Here is a 16,050-nt window from a genome sequence, read left to right as displayed (position 1 = left end):
CTTTGGGGGTAGAAGATGGTTTCTTTGCTTCAGTATCCTCCTCTGAAGAGGTCTTCTGTATTCCCATAGTGGCTCTCTGTGGTTGGAACCTTTCTCCTTTGCCAGTGCATTTTTTTGGTAATAATTTAATTTTTATAATCACCTCTAGTCCTAGAGTATGAGGAAGGGTGTTTCTGGCCTCTGATTCTTTTCACTTCTCCCCTTTGATCTTTTTTTTTTTCTTATTTATGACTCACCATTTTCTTTATTTGTACAAAATAGTGAATAATCATACCCTGGCTGGGAAAAAAGGGAGTTTTAGCTTTAAACAAGTCCTTCTGTTCTGAAGCATCTATTTTGAAGGCTTGGGACCAGCAGCTTTAGCCCCAGCATCTTTGGGTTTGGACTCGGCAGGCTTAGCAGCCTTAGAATCAGACTTGGCTGCCTTGGGATAGGACTTGGCACCCTTGGAATCAGACTTGGTGACCTTGGGGTCAGACTTGGTGGCCTTAGCATCAGATTTGGTGGCCTTGGGGCCAGATTTGGTAGCCTTGGGATCTGACTTACTGACCTTGGCGGCAGACTTGGCAGCCTTGGGGTCAGTGGGCTTGGCAGACTTGGGGTCAGTGGGCTTGGTAGACTTGGGGTCAGTGGTTCTGGCAACCTTAGAGTCAGGCTTTGTGATCCTGGAGCCTGGACGTTTGATGCCGATCCTAGGACCTGGACGCTTGGTAGCCATCTTGTGGCCAGCACGCAGGGCGCTGGCCTTGGGGATCTTGTGCCTGAGGAGCTTGGCTTTGGAGGCCTTGGCTCAGGGCCTTGATGGCCTCTGCTTGGGCCTTGATGGCTTTGGCGTTGTTGGCCTGCATCTTCTTCAGCCCCTTCTTATTGTGTTTCTTGGCAAAGCGCATGTTTCTCAGAAACTTGGGGTCAACCCCTTTCAGAGACTCATATCTCTGTGACCTAGGTTTCTTGATGCCATTTCTGTGCCATTTTTGTGATTGGTTGTGAGTGGTATGGTTCTTAGACTTAGCCATCTTCACACCGCAGCCTGCGCTAACAGGCACTCCACCGAACAGAAGAGGCCAAAGGGAGAGAGAAAGAAGCTCTCCCCTTTGATCTTGAACTCAAACCAAGACTTCTAGCTTCCTGTTAAGTGTCCACAACCAGTGTAGTCTCCTGCCCCATTGCTTCTGTACTCACTGGGTGAGCACTAGTTCCTTCTTGCCCTATCCCTGCCACTCTAGGCAGCACAGCTGGGTCTGGCTTTCCTTGCCAAAATAGGTTCCCTAGATCTTCCTCAGGTCAGTCGCCCAACTCCCCTCACTGTCCCAGGGGTAAAAGTTCCTGTGACTGGGGCAGAGGCAGCCTCCCAACCCCAGGGCTTGCTGCTTGTTAAAGACAATCCTAGCCTGCAGGTGTTTACTCTTCACAGGGACCAAACTTCATCAATTTTTCTTCAGGTCTTCTCAGATTGTCCCAAGAGGACCCCAGTTCTGTCCCTACCCTTATTTGTTTTCACTGCTCTATGTTCACCCAGAGGCACTATTTTATCTCTTTTGTGTAGGAAAATCTAGAGAGCTTGAAATATTCTGACCTACTCTACCATCTTCCCAGAATCCTCTTACAGTCATTTTTTTACATAGTTCCAAATTGAAATCCAGAATGGCTGGATCACTCAACAGCTCTGCCAACAGTGCATCAATGTGCCTATTTTTCTAGTGCCCCTCAAATACCAGCCATTCACATTTTTTCATCTTTTTCAGTTTTCATGGTACAAAGTTAAGTATCAGATTTAAAAAAAAAACTGATCTTTCAGTATTACTACCTTGGAATATATTTTCATGTGTTCATCTGTAGTTTTCAGTCTTTCTTTAGAAGATTGTTCCCATCATTTGATCACTTCTTTAACTTGATGTGACATATCAACATCATTAACCTGTGTTTTTCACAGACAATGATATTTTATGCAAAGTATTTTCTCCAGTCCATTATTTCTCTTCTTAGACTATCTTCATTGATTTTAACCATGCAAAAAAGCTTTTAAATTTCATGCAGTTAAATCTTCATGAAGAAGTAGAAGTATGTGAATATAACTTCCACAAATTTTTCTCCAGTGTGTTTCATTCTTGGGTTTGATCACTGAATCAATACAAATAGAATGGATGGGGTGCTGGGAACTAAATTAATTGTACAGTGCCAAGGTCTGTGTGGAGGCTGTACTTTCACCTTGACAGCAACAAATATATCCTACTACTTCTGGAACGAAGCTGGCTGTGTGATACCTGGCTGCTGATAGATAGCCTGACAGGAAACCTCAACGTCTGTTTCCTCTGCCATTCTGTCAGCAATAGGTAAAATGGAACAGGACTGTCCTGGTACACCAAGAAATGACTCAGACTACATCAGCCACCTGATCCCAAGGAAAACTGGAAAGACTGGGGATCAAGTTACCTTTACAATGAGGCCACACTTATGTTCCTTCACCTGTGTCTAAAAAGTTTAGGTTTTCAGGTCTCTGGCCCTGATTGTAATAGCTGGCTTATAACAATTTCCTTCCTGGGGCTATAACAGAGCTCCTATGTCCACTATGTCGACATAGAAATAATCTAGAAAGTTGGGGGAAGCCTATGAATCTACTAAAGCTTAGATCCAGAGAACCTGTCTAGCTGGCAGGGCCACATTGAGGAGTGGGAACAGATGGTAGAATATTACAAATTGGTAGGAAGACAGCAGGAGGAACTTTATCGAGCAGAGACCTCTTTGCTATGGAACTCTTAAATTTCTCTTTCCTCTGGGACCACTGCTAGGAAGTACCAGCTTGTTTCATAAAAATTGCTATTCTGTGATATATCATGTCCATTTAGCTAAGTCAATGCTGTATGGGTCTTTCTGAAGCTCACTGATACTAGATCAAGTGTCATTGTCCATGGGATTTGGAGCATAAAGGGAAAATAAAGTTTCTATAGTCAACTCAGCTATGTATCATTGATGCATTCTTCTTTCAGTCATATAATTTGTTAAGAATGTACAAGGTCTTAACTAGCTGTATATTTTTTAAGGTCACACATAAATGGACACTTCAAGGCTGGCTAGATTCACCAGAGAGTTTAAACAAGCATTTGGAAAGTATGGACATCCTATACAAGGGAACCCTTCTCCTTTTTATAGCCACTGGTTCTAATGATGAGCAGATTTGCTACTAAATGATCAGTGAAAACCATATAGAATTATTTTCCAGGAAACCCTCCAAATCCGCTAGTAGATAATGAGAGGAACAACAAGCAGCCTACATGATCAGTTCTGAGAAAAGTGAAATGACTTGCATTCTTGGAATGGAACTCCTAGGGTTAAAAACAAGAAAAAAAAACCCCACAGCACTTCAATTAAGCAGCAGTTCCCAGAGGATGTTTGTAGCACAATCAGAAAACTTCTGAAGAATGGTCATTTTGTCCTAGCTCTTTCCATGAATATGTCCAGGTATGCTAGCAGCTAGGCATTTTTATTGTGTGTAGAGTAACCTGATAATCCAAAGTGAAGCATTGTAGTTCATTACATGGTTCGGCACCTGTTGAAACATAGTATTCTATGCCTTTGGTTTCAATGGTCATTCGTAGAAGGTACTTATCATAGCTGCTAGGGCTTCCATAGCTATGCAAGAATAGGAAGCTGGAAAGATTTTCTAAGAAGATCACAAGATTTTCTTCTTCTTCATCATGGAGACCAATTGGAAGGATTTTATTTCCTTGATGGATGCTATCATGGTTTGGGGAATCTAGAGGCAGGGTAATGAGGAGGGTTGTAACTCAGAAGTTCCTGGACAGGGAAAAGGCAGAAGTGCCATGTGAAAAAAAAAATTACAAGGAATATGGATAATCAAGTGGAAGTTTCAAGGGTAGTAAACAGTATCTAAGATGATTCAGTATCTAACTGGTTTAAAACCTGTATCACAGCATAGTCTGAAAGTATTTCTACTGTGGTTAACAATAAGATAGTGTTTCACAAATATTTCTTTCAATTGACATTCGATTATTTTCATACATGTATGTGTGTGTACGTGTGTTTTCCATTAGCTATATGGTCAGGGTTATCTTTAAGCATCTCCAAATATTCTTTATCTGGAGAGTTCCCTGAATTACTGACTTCATTGTTCTCCTTGATAATAGCCATGGATGATGGTGGATAGGTAGGAAGCAAGGGTTTATTTGTTTTTAAATTATGCTGCCAAGAAGACTCTATAGAGAAACTATTTACAAATGACTTTGCATAAGTAAGTAAGTTATCTAAGTATCCAAAATTCCATTGGATCATAACCTTTAAAGCTGGAATTTAATCCAGTTTGTTCATTTATACATGGGGAAATTATAACCCAAAGAAGTATATGGCCTTGAGACAACAGAGTTAACTGACTGACATAGGTCTTGAGCCCAGGAACCCTCTATCTTTCTACTATGATTTAAGCAAAGAAATTGCACCACCCCCATTCATTTCATACCTAGCTTTTTTAACCTATGGACACATCATAATAATATATTCTAATTACCTGAAATCCATGCCCTCCAAATTAATGCTTTAATAGAATGTGGAACTTTATGAAATATCAGCTGTATTTGTTATCTTTTCCTATTCTAGCTCATTTCAGTTCATTTCTTCTAGGACCATTTTATACCATTTAACTCTTTGTCTTTGTGGTACAAAGAAATAGTCTCAATTTCTATTCAATTTCTTCTATTCTCTTATATTTACTGACCTTTGGTTCCATTAAAATCAACTGTTGTTGGCACTTGGTCAGGGACAAACTAGTTAGGATCAATTTCATGAATCATTGGGACTTGGCCAGGTCATGTCTTTTCTCTGGGTTTTCATTATAGCTTCTGCAAAATGATGGGCTTGGATTAGATTTCTTCTAAGGGTCCATTCCCACCCTAAGATCCTATGATCCCCTATAGGATCAACTAAGGGTCACAGTGAATAGAATGCTAAACCTAGAGTCAAGAATGTCTGAGTTATAGGTATAAGACCTGCCAACATTCTTAGTAGCTCTGTGATTCTGGGCAAGTCACTTAATCTCTGTCTGCCTCAATTTCATTATTGTATTAATAATATAAGGGATAATAACAATGCCTGTCTCACAGAGTAGCTGCAAGCGACAAATGAGATATTTGTAAAGGATATAGAATATTGCCTGGCACTTATACTAGGCACTTGTCTATACTAGACAAACAATTGTTTGTCTCCTGCCCTTTCCTCACTGACACTAAATATGGGATTTAAGCTACATCATCTAGGAAAAAAAAAATGAGGGCACATGCCATGTTCCATTATTAGTCATTGTGTTGGTATGTCCATTTGAAAACAAGAATGTAATTCCAACTATTAGAAAGAAACTATTCTTTCTAATAATGTAAAAACAATTACAATTAACTAGTTGTTTATTGTCCTTCCTAGTTAGTAAATTTTTAAAAAGTAAATCAACTCGACAACCAAAACCCTTAAAATATAGTTGTATAATTTGGAAAAACAAATCCCTACATTGCCCATCTCTAAAAACATAGTCTCATTGTCCATTTTAAGTCCACCCTCTTTCTGTCAGGAAAGTAGTCACATGTTTCATATTTATTCTTTTGGACTTTTGATTTATTTTGTGTTGATCAGAGTTCTAGGGTCTTTCATATTTTCATTTCTCTGTCATGTTGTTATCATTGTATAAATTGTTCTCCTATTTCTTTTCACTTCACCCTGGATCAGTTCATAAAAGTCTTCCTAGTTTTCTTTGAAATTGTCCTTTTCATCATTTCTTATAGTACAATAATATTGTACAATGGTACAATCGTATTTCACTGCATTCATCTACCACAATTTGCCTAGCTATTCCACAACTAAGGGAGGACACTTCCTTAATTTCCAGTGCTTGGCTCCCACAGAAAGAACCACTGCAAGTATCTTTGTATGTATGATGACTCTTTTAATGTATACAAATTTATTTAGATGTTTAAGTTCAATGGAGTATAGAGTTCTCAATACTTAAATAAAGCAGAGTACCTGGCAATGTGTATTAACTTCAATGAGTCTTATGATCTCCCACCATGATCCTGCTGTGTTCAAAGTTCTTGGGACTGTCTGGAAGCAGGCACTTGATAGATGGCATTCAGCGCTTTACCCGCTTGCTCTGTGAATCATATAATTGTTTACTGTGCCAGTCCATTTAACTCACATTTACTCTCATATCTCATACAGACTGTGAATATTTCTTTTTTCCTTTCTCTAATGCTAGGAAACTTATTTTATGTCCTATATTTTCAGGGCTTTCAGAAGTCAAATGAGATCCTAATATGAGATCTTTTTACCTCTTTGCCTTAGGATAGGGGTGTGTGTGTGTGTGTGTGTGTGTTTACATGTGCATGTGTGTGTGGTGTGTGGCTTTGTTAGAGACTTCAACATACAAACTATAGTAAAAAAGATACCTATTTTCTATGAGGAAATATTGATACTCTTAAATTATTACTTTACTTTAAATAACAGGGAACAATTTTGCATATTTATCAGAACAAAGATACTAGCAGATGTGAATTAAAAGAGCTTATTCTAGATCAAATTACCATACTTTCCTGGGCTTTAAATGAACAGTATGGCATAGTGGAAAGAATACTAGTTTGTACAGGGGCCAGGAGACCCGGGTTCAACTTATTAGTAGTGTGACCATGGGCAAGTCACTTTGTCCCTTTATTATATAACTTACTTATAACTTGAATTACTTATTTTCTCACATGAAAAATGAGAATAGCAATATTTGCATGATCTGTTCCACAGGGATGTTGTAAGGAAAGCATTTTATAAATATTAATGCTATGGAAATGTAAGTTATTCTTAATAGTAGTTAAAGGGTTTGAGTTTGGAGAGTAATTTGATCTCAGTAAAAATAACGATAGCAAAAATTTATATATGGCTTTAAGATTTACAGAGTACTTTACATATATTGTCTCATTTGATCCCCAAATGGTCCCTGACACATAGTTGCCATTATTATCTCCATTTTACAGATGAGGAAACTAAGGCCAAGAGAGGATAATTTACTTGTTAAGGGCACATAACTAGTAAGTGTCTGAGGTAGGATTTGAACTAAGATCTTCCTGTGTTCAAATCCAACATTCTACCCACTATGGCATCTCCTGTTTATCCTGATACTTCTAAAAAGACAAATCCAGGGAAATTTCATCATGACATCTGATCTTGATCTGGATAATTGATTTAGCATTAGGAATTTCTCATGTAGTGACCATTCAAAGATCACACACACACATACACACACATATAATATATATACACACACATACATACATACATACACCCAGATACAAGATTAAATTCTATGTGGACCCTCAATATTTTACATATATATTGACTATGCATTCATATATTTATTTTACATATAAATATCATATGTTTATATTGTATATATATACATATTTGAACAGATTTGGCATGGATCTCAAATATTAGATTTTATGTTTTCCCTCTAATATTTTCTGGATTGTTTAGGAAACAAATGCTATTATCTGTAATAAAGGTCCATAAAACACTAAGTGAAGTGTGAAAAATCCTATACTTTGTACACTTTTACACATTTCCCATTATGACATTCTTTTATAGTCCATGCTGTAATATAATGCCAAGGAAAGGCAACTTCTCAAGGTTCAAAATACCAGCATAGGTGCTCTCCATTTTATTCAGTGACAAACCAAGAACAGAGAAGATAAAAACATGACATCATTCAAAATACAGCATTTACTAAGGGTGATTAAATAATCTCCAAGTACTACCCCACCCCAGGACCTTCCATTCATTCAATCAATTACAAAGTCCCTGTTCTAAATACTACTCCACCCCTAGGCTGTACCTTCATTTAGTCCATCACAAAGCCCCTCTTCTCAAATGGAGATTAGTTTCCAATCTAAGTAAAGTACATTCATTTGTTCAACCATAGAACACAAAAATGGCAAAAGTTCCCCACCCCTGGATCACAATTGAATCTACCCCAGAGTTACATCAAGTTTAAGCACAGCACTTAATACCCAAATGGAGGTCTTTTCTTCATCTTGACAGGAGGCAAGTTCTCAGCAATCTTAGTTCCTGGGGAGACAAGGCTTAGCAAGGCCACAAGATACATTGCCAGTCCCTTCATTAATTCATCCTCTGTCTGTAGAACAGTCCTAGAACCCCTGAAAACATTAGCAAAACCCTCTCCCAGGATTTCTGTAAACATACAACAAGAAAATCCTTCTTCAGGGCTTCTGAACCAACAGAAAGGTTCCCAGACCCCTGCAACAACAGCACTGTCCTTCACCAGTGGACAGTATTCACTCTGTCTGCAGGACAGTCTCCAGACCCCTGCAACAACAGCACTGTCCTTCACCAGTGGACAGTATTCACTCTCTGTCTGCAGGACAGTCTCAGGAGCTCTTAGCCAACAGCCAGGTTCCAGGACTTCTTCAACAAAAGGACTGTCTTTTACCAGTGGACAAATCTGGCAAAACAACGTCAAAACAGACAGACAAAGTACCAGCAAAACAGCCATGTCTTCTCAGTCCTTGGCAGCTCCGGGGACAGGTCTCAAAAGTGCAGGGCGATTCAAAGTGGCCCCCAGCAATTCTCTCAGTTTCTCTCTGCCTCCACGAGGTGCTGCTTCCAAAAAGTTCTTCTGCCTCTCTCTTGTCTCTCCAAATCTACATCACCAGCTCCTCCCAGTTCAGGACTCTCTTTTCACATCAACAAGTCCATCCCACAGGTGCGATTAACAAGCTCTGGGTTTTAACACAATCACATTGAAAACCAAGCCAATACAGGGGAATCTTTATATTCCATTACTATCACACATGCTTAAATCCCCAGAGAAAAGATGTTTCTATCTCACTATCCATGCATATCTCTGTACTTTGACAACAACCAGATGAAGTTAAAAGGAAAAAAAAGTATATTCCCATATTTATATTAATAATTATCTGAGTAGAGTAATCACTATTGTGAGCATTCATGTCTCTTTGATGTGGAAGAAGGAAAGATTTGTCTTTTAGAGATAAAAAGAAAGCCAAATTGGGCAATAACAAGAGGATATAGACTTGTCCCGTGTTTTTTTTTTTTTGTTTGGTTTTGAAAATATGATCTGAGAATTTGCATATTAAAAGAAAATTACAGTGAGTAGTTGGAAATGAAAGCCAAAATGTTATAGAGGAGTTTAGTTATTTGGGTCCCAAGAGAAGGTATATGATGCCACTTTCAATTGTTGGAAAATATAAGTTGTGATAATAGTGAAAAGGCATTGTATTATACTTGAGGGGAAAATAGCACCACAAAAACTTAGCCACTACTCAGTTTAGGGATACTTAAGGGTTCCTAAATAAACTGCTATTGAGGACTTAGCACTTTCTTCAATGATGATTCCCTTGTCTACAGCAACCTCATGGACAGGAATGCCTATGCAAAGTGTGAATGAATACTTAGGTTTTTAGAGATGCTCCCTGGTCTAACTGCCCATGCTAACTGGGAAGGGAACTCTTATAGCTCACTACTTGACTATGCTGTAAGAGAAGTAGGATAAGAAATTCAGAATAATCAGTTTCCTTAGTCTTTGTGGAAGTTACATGCAAATTGTAGGAATCGGTCATTAGCAACATAAAAAATTTAATGGATTCAGAAAAAGGTTTCAATTGTGAGAAAATATAAGTTGCAGGAATGCTTAAAAAAAACACCCCAACAAATTTGTACTGTACTTAGAGGAAAAGGAGTGATGTCTAATAAGAATTCTCTTGGTTTGTCTAACTTTTCAAAGAAGTTTCCTACAAAAGTTAAGAGACATTAAGTTTAACTAGTGGCATCTGATGTGTAAATACTTCATTTTTACAGATATTGTAGCGGTTTATATGTCTTCATAGAATATGACACAATACTCTCAATGAGAAGCTAAATCTTTTCTACACTATAATTGTTTTCATTTCCATTAAAAGAGAAAGGCACAAATAATAGATGGAATGTGAAGGCATGCAATCTATGTTATGTCAGTAAATCCTTGATGTCTATTAAAACCCCACCTAAACTTGCAATTCCCTTGACAGAGCACGTAGGAAGGCCTTTCTCCATCTGCTGCTTTTGCTGATGAGATGCCAAATGTCTTTATGGATACATCATGGAAGAAGGGATGGAAATGCAATTACAGGAATCATGCTCTTAAAAGCAGCATTTTAGAAAAGGTGAATAGTTTTATAAGTGCTGGATCACCACACAAGGATGATTTCAAATGATGTTCATTCACAATAAAGAAAAGCTTTATTTGTATTTTTATATAGGTTTATGCCCAATAGAAAATGTGTGAAATGTCCATCAATCTGTCACTCAATTCTGAACTGAGTTTCATCTTGTCATTATCTTTGCATTTTTTTGTGTTTTAAAAATCCATCACCCTTTAAACTGTTAATGCTTTTATTGAGTAGAAATTATTTTTATGTCAATATTCATAAATTATATTAAGCCCCATTTTACCTTGGAGAATTGAATACAGATGTGTTCAGTGCAGAAAAAAAAAACAGCTCCAGCTACACATGTCCCTTTTTATTCAGAAAAGATCAATAAAACTGATATTGGTGCTAAAAATGGAAATTGTGGGTCCTAGGGAAACATTTCAGGAATTTTGTCCTATTGCCTATACCTCGTTTCACATTTTAAGACAAGCTAATCTCTAGCTGAAATTATTATCTCCCTCAATACTGCAGAAACAGCGTGGGCAGTACATCTTTCTGGGAACACAGCATTGTCATTTATATTGGTGATATTAGTTCTAATACCAGGATATCATTAAGATTTTCAGATTCAGATCATAGTTCTGGTTTTGTGTTCTTTGTTTTTGAAATATTCCTGCTATAGCACTGAATTAATACATTTTCTTAGAGATTGGATATCATAATTATAACCTGTTCCTTTTTAAGGCTCATGAGATTGAAGCCATCAAACATCATTATTTTATATTTGAAAAATCTTTCTCCTAGCTGTCTCCTTTTCTGATGATAGTCACCGTGACAAATTAAATTCAGGGCAGTTCCAGATATCTACAGCTTCCTTATTTACTACAACTTCTTAAGTAATCATACCCATCTGTTCTTAAAAGCATCAAACTGCTAAGAAAAAAAGCATGTAGGAAAAATCAAATTGTCTTTGAGGCTGTGGGTGATACATTTTCAATGTTCTGGAATATAGGTGTAAATTGAAATAGAATAAAACTCGCAAGAGCAAACAGGGTAAGAATTAAAACATTCTGTCTTTGTTCTTTCATTTCCTTTACTACAGAGTGCAATCAATCCTTTACAACGGGGTTAATACGTTCGCTTCAAACATGCTATTATTCTTTCAAAAGAGCACAATAACTTTATTAGTTATGCTGTCTGCAATCTTTCCAAAGTGACAAGACTGTGTGGGTGTGAGGATCATGAGTAATTCTTGGTGCCCTCTGTTGGAGTATTTTCAGTGTGCACCAACAATAGCATAGAGCAGCACACAGCTGCAGGTAATTTTAATGGTGGAAGTTCTAATTTTAATTAGTATAATTAACGGAAACAAAAAACAGAGATTTACTCTTTCTGCTCGGTGGTTATTGAATATTCAGATCTCACATCTGCTAGCCCACTTCTATTTGAGTGGAGCTAGAGTTGCCTTACTTTTTTTTTCCAGAAGTAGCGCAGTTCTATTGCATTATATAGATTTTTTTTTTAAATGCACTGCAGTACCGACAAACATCCCAATAACATTATTGTATGACTAGCAGAAAATAGCTATTTGTTCTCATAGAGAAAAAATGATAAAAAAAAAAACCCTCAAAATTTTGAATTCATACTTTGAGCAGTGAGGCTTTGAAAAATGCGATGTTTGCATTTTCTATATCATTTTCCACCCTTTCCCCAAGAATAAAATCCTAACCCCCCAAAAGTCTGACATATAGAATATACCCTAAGCATAAAAATCATGATAAAATACCATTCCCTTATCACCCATGCCATATAATAAAATACTGAAATTTCCAAAGGAACATTATCTCCTCTGGCCAAGTAAAACTGTCGAAAAGGACTGATCCTCGAAAGGCCAGGATGTGATAGTAGAAGAGGGAGGACAGCTAAGTGTTACTCTAACTGTAAAATATGTGGTCAGGCTAAGTGATCTCTTTATGAGATGCAAATTAGTCACATGGATGAATCAGAAAGGAAACAGTAAGATATGATGAAGAGTTCTAGTCCAGCCTAGTTGTGAAATTAAAAGACAATTTATTAAGATAGATTTGATGGTGAACCCATTTTCTGATGGTCTGAATACAAGAAGCATGGAACTGGAGAAAGGAAAGGTGTAGGAAGCCCTGAGAGAGTCAAGGCTGAAGCAGAAACAACCACCACGAAGAATGGGTCCTGGACTCTGATTGTAAAGCTGCTTGGTTTGATTTGGCATAAAGTATATCCAGCATAGCAGGAGCCGAGGTACTGAAATTCCCTGCAGTTTGATCCCCAAAGCAGCAATCCCATATAATTTTTCTCCCCTTAAGCTTCTTTGTGAGCACGGAAATGGTGAGGTCATTATTCCATTGTTTTACATATCTCCCTTAAATGTTTTGCCAGAATTGAGAAGGAACATCTATACCAAGAAAGCCATTTGGGCAGGTATGGGAAGCCTGGGACTCTGAGGCCACATGTGGCCCTCTAGGTGTGGCCCAGGTGCACTTGAGGACCTAGTGGGCAACATGTGACCTTGAGGTGGCAGGTTCCCCACCCCTGTGTTAGGGAAAAGAGTTAGTCAAGAGAAAACAAGGGTGTTAAACAACCCTGTTTAGCCTTCATTGCTTTAATGCTATTACATTATGAACTAAGGAACTCTTTTAAATAATTCAGGTTCTAACATTCCTCAGTTTCTTCCCTGAATTGGAAATGAATTCCTGACAATAATACAGCATGATGTTTTGGAAAGAATGTGAGATTCAGATCCACAGTGCTTGAGTTCAAATGTAGGCTCCATTACTTAACTATGTGAGTGACCTCAAGCAAGTTATTTTAAATTGCGTCTCAGTTTCCAACTTGGTAGAATGAGGGTGATTTAGATGAAGTGTCTCTAAGGTCTCTTCCACCTCTAAATTATACATGACCAGAGGTTATTGTGAGATATTTAGGAAAGCTAGACATAGTAATAAATTGGCCTTGGAATCCAATTGCTGAGTTGGAAAAATGGAATATAAATTCTCCCTTACTTCACAAATGATTCAACAGGTAAGAGGGAGATATAAATCATATACTAATAATTTTAAGGAAGATAGATCACTTAATACATGTAGTGAGGGAAGATCTAAGACAGATTATCTATTGATTTGTATGTCTTTAACATTACAAAAAACTAATAATAATAATAATTGGCATTTATATAACACCTACTTTGTTTCAGGTACTGTGCTAAAAAACTTTACAAATATTATTTCATTTGATCCTCACAAAAACCCTGGGAGATACCTGCTATGATTGCCCCCACTTTATTGTTGTTATTCAATTGTTTCAGTACATCTGACTCTTCATGACCCTATTTGTTTTTTTCTTGGTAAAGATATTGTAGTGGTTTGCCATTTCCTTCTCCAGTTCATTTTACAGATGAGGAAACTGGGGCAAACAGAGTTTAGTGACTTGCCCAGAGTCACACAGCTAGTAAGTGTCTGAGGGCAGATTTGAACTCAGGAACATGAGTCTTCCCTACTCCAGGTTTGGCACTCTATCCACTGTGCTACCTAGCTGCCTCATTTTATGGATGAGGAAGTTGAGGGAAACAGGGGTTAAGTGACTTGCCCTGGGTCACACAGATAATAAGTGTTTGAGGCCAGATTAAAACTCTGGTCTTCCTGACTCCAATCCCAATCCACTGTACATATTATCTGCCCTAACTAGTGAAATTCGAATCACTATTTACAACAAAAATAAGATAAAATAAAAACAACCCAGAGACCAATTCCATAGGCTGTTTTGGAAACTGATGCTTATCCCACCCAAGTCAAAATAAAAATCCTGGAGGTGTCCCAAGATCCAAGAGATTTGGGCCAAGGGCACCCCCAGCTTTCAAAGCTTTGGAGGGGAGGGACTGCTACTGTAGCTGGAAGAGTACCCAGTTGGCTTGTAGCTTAACTGCCACATGGCCCATATCCTGGGAAGTTCTGGTGTTCCAAGAGTCAATGCTGTACCATTTGTACAATGCCAATGACAAGACTAGGATTATCTAAAGACTGAGAGGAAAGAAAAGAAGAGTCTCTGAGAACAAAATAGTAGATTGAAAGATGAGAGGAAGTAAATGAGAACAGAATGTGAACAGATGGACCAGATTGAAAAAAATAAAATCATGGCACATTCTGTCAATATGATATACAAGGAGTGGAAATACATTTTGTAGAAGAGAGCAAGAACAAGGAAGAAATAGAAGCAGGAAGTGCCTTAGTGAGAAATGAGAAAGAAGTGATACACAAATCCCATTTCTTTTAACCTGAAAACAGAGATCAAAAGTAATAGAACCAGTGAAGTATACCTAAGAGTTGAATTTAGCCATTAAGTACATAAAGTGCCAATTAAAAATAAATTTTTCCTATCTTGGCATTTGAATCAAAATAAATCAAAGGCCTGGTTAATGGATAAGCATGTCATCTATTTTTCATTGAAACTCATTTTCAGTGAATATAAGTGGTGTGGTAGATTGATTTAGATCTGGAAGAAACCTTTAAAGCCATCCAGTACAATGCCCTCATTTTTCAGATGAGGAAACTGAGGCACAGAGAAGTAAAGATTCTTTATTAAGGCTATACATGCAGTAAGTGGCAGAGCCAGGTTTCAAACTGAGATCTTCTAACTCTTAAATCCAGTGTTCTTTCCCCTATGCTACATTATCAGTGCACAGTGCGATGATTTGAGTAAGTATTTTAAAGCCACATATTGTTGTTCAAGCATCTCTACCTTGCTTGCACAATCTCAGAAACCACGGGTTGTTTGATTTCTAAAAATTAGCTTCTTTTGTGAGATAAAAATACTTAGAGAGTCTTCATAAAAGTGCTTCCCAATGCAATCTATAGCATAGTTATTGTTAATTCATTCTCACCCTTGTTTCTCTTTTCAACCACTGTGTCATTTTCCTGTTTCTGCTGATTCTTTTTTTTTTAAAGCAATCAGGGTTAAGTAACTTGCTCAAGGTTACACAGCCAGTTATTTCTGGGTGTGGTGCTGAGTATCTGAGCCCAGATTTGATCCCCAGGTCATCCTAACACTGGAGCCGGTGCTCTTACTCGCTGTGCTACCTGGCCGCCCCCGTTTCTGCTGATTCTTTTTCTGCTCTTTAAATCTCTGCTCTTACCTCAGACTTCTAAATACTTTTTTTCCAAAAATGTTTAGATTAATTTTTTTTAATAAAGGCTAAGCCTAAAGAATGTGCATTGCCACTATCTATACTTGCCAAAGTTGTAATGCCTTTCACCATTCTAGCCTCTCCTTGTGTAATGTAATGCCAAGCAAAGGCAACTTCCCAAGGTTCAAAATACCAGCACAGGTGCTCTCCATTTTAGTCAGTGACAAATTAAGAACAGAGAAGGTCAAAATATGACATCATTCAAAACACAGCATTTACTAAGTGTGATTAAATAATCTCCAAGTACTACCCCACCCCAGGACCTAACATTCATTCAATCAATTACACAGTTCCTGTTCTACATACTACTACTCCACCCCTAGGCTGTACCTTCATTTAGTCCATCACAAAGCCCCTCTTCTCAAATGGAGATTAGTTTCCAATCATAAGTAAAGTACTTTCATTTGTTCAATCATAGAACACAAAAAGGTCAAAAGTTCCCCACCCCTGGATCACTATTGAATCTACCCCAGAGTTACAAGTTTAAGCACAGCACTTAATACCCAAATGGAGGTCTTTTCTTCATCTTGACAGGAGGCAAGTTCTCAGCAATCTTAGTTTCTGGGGAGACAAAGCTTAGCAAGGCCACAAGATACGTTGCCAGTCTCTTCATTAATTCATCCT

At 37.8% G+C, this 16,050-nt stretch overlaps 1 pseudogene; it reads right to left on the bottom strand.

The window, feature by feature from the left end:
* Nucleotides 1–208: 208 nt before the first annotated feature.
* LOC138153093 (large ribosomal subunit protein eL29 pseudogene) lies at nt 209–1,093 on the bottom strand (annotated as a pseudogene).
* Between the last annotated feature and the right edge of the window lie 14,957 nt (nt 1,094–16,050).

This window comes from Petaurus breviceps, unplaced genomic scaffold, assembly GCF_028583685.1.
Source record: "Petaurus breviceps papuanus isolate PSGF00001 unplaced genomic scaffold, PetGlider_PUasm1.0 90977, whole genome shotgun sequence".
Lineage (NCBI taxonomy): Eukaryota > Metazoa > Chordata > Mammalia > Diprotodontia > Petauridae > Petaurus > Petaurus breviceps.
This window is presented reverse-complemented; position numbering and strand designations above follow the sequence as displayed.